Source organism: Macrotis lagotis, chromosome 1, assembly GCF_037893015.1.
Source record: "Macrotis lagotis isolate mMagLag1 chromosome 1, bilby.v1.9.chrom.fasta, whole genome shotgun sequence".
NCBI lineage: Eukaryota > Metazoa > Chordata > Mammalia > Peramelemorphia > Peramelidae > Macrotis > Macrotis lagotis.
This window is the reverse complement of record NC_133658.1, coordinates 214,628,147-214,640,196: the sequence shown is the minus strand read 5'-3', so window position 1 is coordinate 214,640,196 and position 12,050 is coordinate 214,628,147. Positions and strand designations below refer to the sequence as shown.

The following is a 12,050-nucleotide window of genomic DNA, read 5'->3' as shown; positions in this document are numbered from 1 at the left end:
AAATGTGCAAAAACTTTTAGTTTTTTTTAAATAAAGCTATGTTATCTGATTAGATTTTTACATTTCCTTCATTTTGAAAAGTGTAAACACAGAAGGAAAATCCATTTAACTGTTTGTTTTACTGGTTCACCAATGTTAAATTTACCCTTTGGTTAGACAAATATTAGAGTATATTATTCTCACCTGTATTCTGTACAGACTCAAGTTGAAATACTTTTATTCTTTAAGTTCTGATTGTCACATTTTGGGAAAAACATGTTGGCAAATGTCCAGAACAAGAAAACTAGAGTGACTAGGGACCTGGAGTCCATACCATTTGAAGATTAATTGATGGATTGGCTATGTTTAACATAGAGAAGAGAGGAATTATTGGGAGGAGAAAGGGGAAGCTATCTTCAAATATTTAAAGAATTATTTAATAGAAGTTAGAATTTTTCTGTTTGATTCCAGGAGACTGAGTAAAGAGAAATAAGTTAAGAGAAAATAGCCCACTCTAAGATGTAGAGAGACAGATGGTGGCTTGAGGTAAAGGGGAAGGAGGAATGCCTTGATAGCAGAACTTTGAAAAAATGAAATAGTCACCTTCTGGATCTAATAGATGCCCCCTAACTGGGAAGATGAGATGACCATTAGTCAGGGGTGGATTTCTTATCACTTGTACAGAGGATTCCTCTTTTGGTGAGTGGGATATTAACTGTTCTCTGAAGTCTTTTTTCCAACAAAGATTTGATATCCAGATAAGAAAAATTTTGAAATTGACCATCTTGAAAGAGGACAAGATCAGAGAGTTATTTTCCAGTCTTGGCAGTGCATTAAGAGTCCTGAATAAGAAAAAGTTGAATCAAGGAAGCAGCTCTTCTTTGCTGAACTCAGCACTTGCCTTATAGTCCATAGAAATAACCACATCATGCAAGTGTCCAGAGACCTGGGCTGTCAAACCCCAGAAGATGTATCAACAAACAATGGCATAGAAACATTGCTAAAAATGCTAATGGGGGAGAAAAGGAAGCCAGCTGCTTGACCACATCATAATTACAAAAACCTTGTGCATTCAATACTTCCATTCAGACTCGTTGGTGAAATTATATCTCATGTGGGAATTGAGAATTATTCGTATTGTAACACTCTCCTTTGTTTATCATCGCCTATTGAGAAACTTCTCTCACTTTCGACAAACCAATAAATCCCATTGATGCCGCTGAACCATGATTAGCTGTGCTGAAAGGTTTGGCAGGAGAAGTCACACTACCTCTTGTCTAGTCTGGTCCATACCTCCCCACTCTGATTATACTAAAGCTTCATTTATTCAGTGGAGCACTCAGCACCATGAGGTATCTGCCTAAGCAGCAAGAGAAAAGTGTTGGATGAATTTTTGGATGATGCAGGCTTGGATTTGAATTTCTTGACTAGGGGTGAATTGAAAAATATGGTATAGGAACTGGATATGGTGCATGAAACATGAATCAGAATCTTTACTCCATCATTTAATCTAGTCTTAGGATTGATCTGGAACAAATGACAATCTATATCTCATTGTTGTGCAGAAATTTATTAATTATTTTACCATAAATGAGCTAATATTGGTATGAAAAAGTAGCAAAATGAATTCCTCCCCTTTAATAAACCTACTTTCTATTTGAGGAGGAAATGTATAAAGAAATAGGTGCATTCAAGATAATACAGAGTACGTGGAAGGTAATTTCAGAGGTGAATGTATTAGCAGGGGTAAGAAAGTGGTATGGGGGAGGCAGGGAGGTAGAATTGTCTGAAGAAGCTGGAATTTGATACAAGGCAGGAAAAACCAAGAGGCAGAAGTAATGAATGTATTCCAAACATGGGCATAATTAGAACAAATGTATAGAAATGGGGAATTAAATATCAAATATGAGAAAGCACATAGAGAAGTTTTCAATTCAATTCTATAACTATAAAACTCACTAACTACTAAGTGCTGGGGAATAAGAAAAAAAAGTCCTTGCCCTCAAGGAGTTTATAACTTAATGGTAGCTGAAAAAGGTGGAGGGAACTTGAGGGTGCTCAGCAAGGGGCCTTGATATTCTTAGAACCAAAACCTCTCAGAGTCAAAGATGGAAAATGTTACCTGGAAATTTGTGAGCCCTCTTATGAAAGAAGGCTTTAGGAGGAGTTTATTGCCCTGCTTCTCAACCCTCCAATTGGAGGAGAAGGGGATGTCTGGATCATAGATTTTATGGAGGAAAAATAAAATGTATAGACTACTAAAGTAGGAAAACATCCATTTACAAAGTTTTAAATTCCAGAGTACTTTTTATTTGAACCTAGAGGTAATGAGGATCAACTGGAGTTTAATGAGTCAGGAACTGACATGTTCAGACCTAGAACCATATTTCTGATACTTTGTGACCTTAGGTAAGTCATTTACCTTTCTGAGAACTGTTTCCCCAGTTCCCAGTTGGGAAGGTTGTGCTAGATAGTTTCCATGATCCTATAGAGTGTTCTATAAATTTCTGCAATATTTTTATGTGAACATATCACTTGTCATGACAGGTGGGTGGATTTGGGGCTCTCTAGGGTTATGCCTATAGAAGTCATACTCTTGCAAAACCCATCAGGCTGAAAAGATTTCAAATATGGGCCTAGTGATAAACTAATAATTCCAATACTAAATGTCTGAAAGCCATAAGTCAAGTGCTGAATATTTTGGCCATGACAACTAAAGAAGGATATTTTCCAAGATCTGAAAGGGCTCTGATTTGTTTCTGTGAAGGGAGGGAGGGAGTCAAGACATTGATAAATACAATGTATTTGGTTTCATTGGGTTAGGAGTAGGAAATAACTTTTTTTAAGTTGTGAGCGTTCAAAAGGGAAAAAAGTCAAAACATTTTGCTGGGATTCAAGGGAAAGATCAAGGAGGTTTTTAGAAAGCAGATGCTATTTGACATCAACCTTAAAGAATAAATATGTCATACAGACATTTTAGGAGATGTAGAAATAACTATGTAATGAGTTCAAAGCTTCAAAAGCAAGCACAGGACATTTCTAATGTTCAATCAAAATAAATTGATTATTGAATTGATTACCCCAGTCTTAAAAGGACCATAGTAAATTCCACTTAGCTAAACATCTGTCGTATTGGTTTCAGTGTGAAACCCAAAGAAAACTTTGCAGGTAGTGACATGAGTGGCAGTGGTTTGGATTGAAGAGTAAAACCAAGACAAAGATGTGGCTTATATAACTATTGTGAAAGTTTTTCAACAAAATAATGCAAAACTAAAGTAATGAAATGATGACTTCTTTGACTTGCAAATTCTATTGTAGAAGTATGTCCTTAGTGTCTAATGTAATTTACTATTCCCTTCTCTTTTATGTGAGTAATTAATATTTATATTAAAATGAACAAAAAAGACATGTTAAATTACCCTTGCCTTCCCTGAAGTCTGTTCTGATCTCATATTGCGGGAAATGTTCTCTCCCTTATCAAACTCTTCAAAGTATCATGATAATATTTTTTATGTTTTTGAAAGGCAAATGGTGTTAAAGTGTCTTGCCCAAGGCCACACAACTAGGTAATTATTAAATGTCTGAGACCAGATTTGAACCCAGGTACTCCTGACTCCAAGGCCCGGTGCTTTATCCTCTACTCCACTTAGCCACCCCTATCATGATAATTTTTGATGAACTTAATAGCATTTTGTCCGTTGACACAGTTATTTTTGTTTGTGGGACTGGTTATCTCCTCTATTGGATTGGAGCTTCAGAGGTAGGAAGGGTACTGAAAATTATCTCAGGAGAATTCAAATGCGAACTCTACCATCTACTTGCTCTACGCAAATTATTTGTCTTTTGGGGGGTCTCAGTTTCTTTATCTATAGAAGGGGTTAATAATGAACTACTGCAAAGGAGATTTATATGAAAGGGCTTTGGAACTCTCAATGTTTAAATATCAATTATTATTAGTCAGGTATTGTGCTTTATTTGAGCAACAAACATTTATTAATGATTTATCATGTACTGGGGATCCAAAGGAACTAGTTTAGATGCTGGGAATACAAAACTTACATTTAATTGAAATAGATGCATGTAGATATTTACTTTTATATCTACTTCTAAACTTCCTCTTTAAGAACAATGTCTTTTTCATAGCTCAGTTGTGTTGTTAAGTCATTTCAGTCATCTTTGATTTTCCGTGAACCCATTTGGGGTTTTCTTTGCAAACATGCTAGAGTTTCTTGCCATTTCCTTCTCCAGCTCATTTTACAGATGAGAAACAGACAACCAGGGTTAAGTGACTTGCTTAGGATCATTCAGTTAGTTTGTGTCTAAGGTCAGATTTAAACTCAAGATGAGGTTTCCTGACTCCAAGTCCAGCACTCTCTCCACTATGCCACCTAGCTGCCTCACATTTCTGGAATTGAAATTTTGACTGTTTATCAAACTGAACTGCAGGCTAAGAAACTTCTTATGAATTAAAGAAGGTTTGTATTAAATACTAGTGATTTGGGTGCCCACTTTTCTATTTCTTTGGGTCTAAAAAGTAAACATATTAAAGAGTCTTGGAATGTTGTCAATGTCTTTGCCACTGGGCACCAAGTCTTCATAATCCAGAATCAGATTTTTAAAGATAAATTGACTTCTTACAATGTTGGGTGATAAACAAACCAGTACCATTTTCAGTTGGTGCAGGTCAAGTCACTGTAAATAATGTTGACAAAGTCTAAAATGAGGAAAGATCCAGGAAGCTTTTATGAATAGTCATAAATTTAGCCCTTAACTTATTGAGTCCTCATCAATCACTCTTAGGCATGTACCAATAAAAATGAAGATTTATCTTTTATTTACCTGATTCCTCTTCATCAATCCAGGGAAGAAAAAGTAGGATAAACTGCAGATTACTCATACAAAAACACTGAAACATTATCTTCACTGACAGACTGATTCAGTATTAGTTTGGCCAGCAGGAGTAAACAAAAATAAACAAGCAAATGTACAAAACAACCCCAGATCCTTTCTTCGATTACCTAGTCAATAATGTCAGAAAAAATTGTGAAAGTAGGACATCACTAGCACTCAAATAGGGTGGTCTATTCCAAAGGGTACTTACTGACTTGAGAATGAAAAGATTTGAATTTGAGAATGTACTTTTTCACCACTGAAAAACAGCCATTTATTTTTGGCCAAGTTCTTTTGCTGTCTTAAGATTCATTTATCCTCCAAAAAGCAATAAAACTGTTTATACCTTTTGACCCAGCAATTTTAATTCTAGGTCTATATCCAGAAGAAATTATGGATACAGTCCTATATATATAGTCCTATATATTCCAAAATATTCATAGTAGCTCTTTTTGTAGGGGGAAAAGAATTGGAAATTGAGGGGATGCCCATCAATTGGGGAATGCCTAAACAAATTATGGTACATGAATACTATGGAATAGTATTGTTCTCTAAGAAGCTATAAATGGTTGGTCTCTGGAGAAGAATGGAATGACTTTGGGATCTGATGCTGAGAGAAGGGAGCAGAACCAAGAGAACAATGTACACAATAGCAACAATGTGAGATAGAAAATCTTGATGGAAGCAGCTTCTCTCAGCAGTTCAGAGAGCTAAGACAACTATATTAGACTGTCTTTGGACTATGTTCTCCCCATCTAGAGGAAGAAAAAAATGATACACACAAAAACATCCCTTAAGAATCTGATGAAAACTATAAAAATTATCTCATATGTATCTTTTCTCCTTAATCTTAATTCCTTATACCACAAAAAAAATCTATAAACATGTTTATCAAATTATGTATGTATAATGCTGCTTGCCACTGAGAGTGGGGTGTGGGAAGGGAAGGTGGAAGGAAATATACATGTGCATATGGATGAAAAATAAATAAATATTAAAAAGATCCATTATCTTTTTCTGCAAAACAGGATGTTGATAGTTCTATTAGATATCAGTCAAGGTCTTGTTGTTGCTGATCTTGTCATTTTGTTTTGTTTTCAGGAAAAGGAAAGAAAAGTGTTTTGGTAAATATTAAAGTACGATATAAATATAAATTACTATTATTAACTTTAGTTTCTCTTTTTTAGGGACACCCAAGTCAATGACTTAAGATCATAATAGGGGAGTCAAGTATCTGGTTATTCTGACAGTACTGTTTCAAAAAGTAGTTATAAAGAGCCACTAACAAAAACAGAGAAAATAGCTGTTGAGATACTTGGGAATTCATAGGTAACCAAAAAAAATCTAAAAAACAACTGGTAGTAACACCTATGGTCTCAAATGTCTCTGCTGTCTATATAAGTTCTGGGAATCCTTACATCAATTCATACTATCACAGAGAATTATCAAATTCTGACTCAAGGCTTCATTTCCCTATGAGAGTACTAGACATGCCCTTAAGGATGATTCTCTAATTTCTACAAATTATTAATTGAAACATAAGTTAGATCTAGCCTTTAGGAGCTTCTAGAGAGAGGTATTCTTACTAAGATGGTAGAGTAAAAGTAGTTGATATAAAGCAGCCTACTAATAGTGTGATATACTCTTGTACAGCTTGTGTGATATATTTTCAATCAAGTTCATACAGATTCCAAGGGAAAATGAGATTGAACATAGAGAGTACATGTTACAAAGGAGTAACCAAGAGTTTAAAGTTGCTTCAATTTATTTTCTCAGATTTATGGAATACTCAATAATTTCCCCTTAAGCATGAGAAATCTGGTCCTTATCTGTCCTATGTCCAATATACACACTGGGGCCAGTTGCTGCTCTCCTAGAAGGAGGAGTACAGTACTAGGATACCGATAAGAACAATGGAAGTCTAAAATTCTCTGGACATTCACAGAAGCATTCAAGTTCCTGCTCCATCCAAAGGGAAGATGGGGGAGGCGGCTATGATAGGACTGAAACAGAGGTCTCTCTTATCCCTCTTCCCAGGATTCTCTTCAAGAGTTTGAAGATTAATTTCTCACTTGACCCAATATTCCATGGAACTCCTTGATTCTAGTTAAGTCATTACTTTTATACAGAATTCAGAATTTGGCAAGATCTCTCATTCTATCGGAACAGTTATCCAATAGTCATTTTACTTTATCAAGTAAATTTCAAAGTCTTTTACACAATCTAAGACCTATGATTTATTGATATACAACCATTTATATCTATATACTCCTGTTTAGCTTTCAGCTAAGCAAATTAGAGGGGAATATCAATGTATCACCTCAGTCCTTCACAACAATCCTGCAAGGTAGTTGCTGTCTTTATCTTCCTGTTACAGACAAGGAAACTAAGGCAGACAAAGATGAAGTGACTTCCCCTGGGTCACACAGAAGTTTCTGAAGTCAGGAATAAAGCCAAGACTACCTCACTCCAGATCCAGTGCTCTATCCACTATACCACTTAGCTGTCAATGTAGGCCCCCTTCTGTCTTCTGACATTGCAACCACCCAAATAAAAGTCCCCAAAGCCTCACCTATTGTAATACTCTTCCTCTCTGCTAAGCCATCTACTCTTCAACTATCAAAAAAGATCTTCCTAAAGTATAGTTCTGACTATTTCATCCCACTATTCAATAAATTCCAATGACTTTCTATTACCCCCAGGTACAAATTAAAATTTTCTTTTTTTTTTTTTTTTTGGCTTTTAGAGCCCTTCATAGATTATCCCTCTTTTTTCCTTTCCAGTCTTTTTACACATTACTTCTTCCCATGTCTTCTGTAATCCAAAGATACTGAACTCTACTCAACACTCCATGTTCTAGACTTTGAGCTTTTTCATTGGCTATCCTTCATACCTGTATTTCTCTCCAACTCCTGATTTTCTGGCTTCTTTCAAATCTCAATAAAATTGCTACCTTCTGAATAAAGTCTTTCAATTGGGGCAGCTAGGTGGCACAGTGGGTAGAACACTGCCCCTGGAGGATCTGAGTTAAAATCAAGCCTCAATAATAGCTTAATAATTGCCTAGCTGTGTGACCTTGGGCAAGTCACTTAACCCCACTGCCTTGCAAGAAAAAAAAAAGAAAAGAAGTATTTCCATTTCTCTTTCATGTTCATGCCTTCCCTTGGAAATTACTTCCATTTATTCTGTCTAGACCTTATTTATACATATGTAGTAATATGCATTTTGTCTCTCCCATTAGCCTGGAAACTCCTTGAAAATGGGACATTTTGCTCCTTTGTTTTGTATCTCCAGTCCTTTACATAGAACATATCATATAAATTTAGTAAATTCAAATATAATCATTGACCTTAAAAAATAATGTGTGAGTAAAAGTGATCTTCACTTGTTTGAGAGTACTTGTTCAACATTTGAAAAGTCGGTCTCTATTACAAGGAAATTTATAGTTGCCCTAATATTATGCTCTGTGAATCTAAGTTTAATGCTGTCAACATTTAATAGGTATCTGATTCACAATCTAATGAATAATATTTCCTGGGTTTACTTTTTAGATTGTCACTTAGAATAGACAGAATTCGCTTGTTTAATGTCATAGAATCTTATTTTGATCCACCCTTCACTAATCAGAGAACGGCTCCAAAAGGTTTTATGACAATGAGCATTCTGTTCTTGCGAAGACACCTGGGAAAAGTGTACTGAGATAATGAAGTATAGACTCAGTGTCTACCAGAGGGAAGTACCTTTTATAATTAATATGATAACTGGAAGAAAAGGAAAGAAATTTTATTCCACATTGACTCTATTTGACTGCTGTTATCCCATATTGTTCAGTTTAAGCTGGAATAATGTCAACATAACTGTTTATTCCAGAGTACATTGTAAGGTCTATAAATAAAAAAAAAAACACACTCAAAGTTTAAAACAAAACAAAGAAAAAGCACCAAACACTGACTTTACTGAAGCAGTACAGAGGATGTGGGATTTCTAGATGAAGAGAGGGGGAGTTAGCTTTTGTTTATTGGACATAAACTCTTTCTGTACAGTCAGAGTCCATCTGGTGATGTAGTTGACCAACTAATATAATGGCATAGCTTTGCCCTTCATGCTATATCACTTTTAGATTAGTTTTTCCCCCTCTTGCCACCAGAGGCTGTGAAGGATAAAAATGACAAGACTTGGAAAGAGATTGGTTATGTGGGATGAGTGCAAATGAGGAGTCAAGGATTACACTGAGGAGCCTAGACAATTGAGAGGATAGGGATACTCCAAATAGTTACTGGAAAACTAGGAAAACTAGGAAATCTTGGAAGAAAATATAATGGTGTCTGTTTTGAATATGTAGAGTTTAAGATATCTTAGGAATTCAGATTGAAATGTCCAAGAGGCAGTTGGAATAATTAGACTGAAACTCAAAAGTAGGATGAGAACTGAATATTTCATCTAAGATGCATCTCCACAGAGCTATACTTTGAACCCATGAGTGATGATGACATCACCAGTTGATACACAAGATGGAAGCAAGGCATTGGATAAACATAGCACTGAGGAAGTCCTATAAGAATCATGTCAGGGGTACTAAAACTCAGAATTAGCAGAGGTTTCTATGGACCCTAAGGTCAATAAAAAGATTATATTTAGCTATATTGGAGAAGAGCATGAGGATAAAAAAATAAGAATTGCTATTTAGCAAGGATTGTGTAGTGATAATTCCCAGTAAAGAGCAAGAAGAGCCGATAAATTCTTATTTTGCTTCATCAGAAGAATAACCTTTGCAATAGAAATGACACAATAAAAATAGGTAACAGTGAATGATATCTACCTTAATGCATTTTGATATATTTAAGTCACCTGGCCCAGGTGAATAATACACTTAAATAATTAAAGAACTAGTGAATGTAACAATTGAAGCAAAATCTGAAAGACTGTAGGGAATGAAAAATAAGTCTTAGAAATTTATGAGGGTAAATATATTTGTTTTCTAAACTGGATAGACAGATAATATCTGAAAAATATAGGTGAGTGAACTTCAGTTTGATTTCTGGGAAAATCTTAGAACAGATTATTAAAAGAGGAGGGAAGAAAATAAACATTCATTAAGTAACTAATATGTGCCAGATACTATGCTAAATACTTTTTGAATATCATCTCATTTGATTTTAACAAGTCTGGAAGGTAAGTATTTATTATTATTATTATTATTATTATTATTATTATTATTATTATTATTATTACCATTTTGCAGCAGAGGAACACAAAGATTAAGTGACTTTCCTAAGGTCATTCAACTAATAAATGTCTGAGTTTATATTTGACTTCATTTCTTCTTAATTCCAAACCCCTTTACTCTATTCACCACTCCACTTAATTATCTGCCTCTTAAAGATGATTAGTAAAGATCTAGAAAAGGAATTAGTGATTACAAAGAGCCTGAATAGCTTCATAAAGAACAAGTCATGTCAGATTAGCATCACTTTCTTTTTTGCTAAGATTACCAAGGTTACTAAACTAGTAGATGAAGAAAATCTGGGTCATTTAGTTTACATAGGATTTTAGCAAAGTATTTAATGATGTTTCTCCTAGTGCTCTTGTACAAAGAGATTGAGATATGTGGACTAGTCAATGACACAGTTAAATGAATTCAGAATCCACTAAACAATCAGAACCAGATTTTGGTTAATAGTTTGATATAAATTTAACATGAAGGGTCCAATATAGTACCCACCTAAGGGATCTATACAAAATTTGGAGATATTGACTTAAAGACAAAGTGGTGTGTTCTTCACATCTGTAGATGGCATAGAGCTGAAATGCACAACTCCCATCCCATATGACAGATTTAGGATTTAAAATATCTTGAAAGAGTAAAACATTAGGTTGAATGTAAATAGCAATAAATGTAGATTTTACATTTTTATATCATATCATTTCCAAAGTAAGATAGATAAGTCAAGGTTAGACCATAGTTTGTCTCCAATAGATCTAAGGGTTTTAGTGTACTACAAGCTCAGTTAGAGGCAGCTGTGTGGTGTGGAAGCCAAAAAGGTTAATATAATATTGGGCCACATTAAGAGAAGCAGAAGTGTCATCCTCTTGTAAACTGACCTTTTTTAGTATCCATCGGGAATATTTTGCTTAGTTCTGGATACTACATTTAAGAAATTGACCTAGAAACAGAAGGAAGTTCATAGGAAGGAAAATCCTCATCATTTTGAAACAATAAATAAAGGTTCTTGAGTTCATGTCATATAAGAATCATGTGAAGAAACCGGAATGTTTATTCTGGAGAAGGAAATAATCATGACATATTATATTTATGTTGCTGTATATGAATTACTTTTAAATAAAAAGGGGGTTTTACTGCCTCTGTTTAACCCAATGGATAAAACCAGGATCAAAAAGTAGAAGTTCATAAATATGCCTATTTAGGCTTAATTTCAAGAAAAATCAAAATTCCTAAAAATTAGAGTCATCCAATAGTAGAAGCTGGGACAAGCTGGGAAAGGCACTCATTAAAATACAAGCAAACAGTAAAATTGACTGCCATAAGAAGTAATGGGCTTCCTCTCTTTAGAGATCTTCAAACAGAAGTTGACTGACCACTTAAAAGATAATTTTGCTTAACACAGCAACAACCCTTCTTATTCTATACAGTCTATAACAACTCTGACACTCCAGAAATAATTTTGAAAGAACTTACACTTTACATTAATGTTGACAACATTTATTTCCATGTAGGAATCTTCTAATATTGGAAAGTGGAGATCATTACTCATGACCAAGAAAACAGGACTACTCCAAACCACAGTTCCTTTGCTTACATAGAATCTTTAATCAGTGATGCAACAAAGAACAAAATTGCAATGAACCTCACCTACAGTTTTTGTTGCCATCTAACAGGATGCAGATTTCATGACATAGTTGAACAATCTGCTTTGAAACATTAGTTTTTCATGGTGGTGAATGAAGCAGACAGGAGTAGAAATACAAGTCAAGTATAAAGGGGAGCCCGAAAATTTCTATCCAGAATGTCTCCTATGATCTATTAAGATGAAATAAATTGACAAATCTTACCTTAAGATGACTACAAATGATATTGCAGTATTATCAACTGAATTTAGTGATTCCCAATGTCAGGCCAGAAAAGATACTAATAACATCATTGGTCTCAGTGTTACAAATCA

At 34.7% G+C, this 12,050-nt stretch overlaps 1 long non-coding RNA gene across 2 annotated transcripts in view; it reads right to left on the bottom strand.

Moving 5' to 3' along the window:
- LOC141504542 (uncharacterized) overlaps nucleotides 1-11,689 on the bottom strand; it is a 70,301-nt gene extending 58,612 nt beyond the window's left edge. For both annotated transcript variants that reach the window (XR_012473407.1, XR_012473406.1), the window contains exon 1: nucleotides 11,567-11,689. This is a non-coding gene — a long non-coding RNA (uncharacterized LOC141504542). The remainder of the gene's footprint in view (nucleotides 1-11,566) is intronic.
- Between the last annotated feature and the right edge of the window lie 361 nt (nucleotides 11,690-12,050).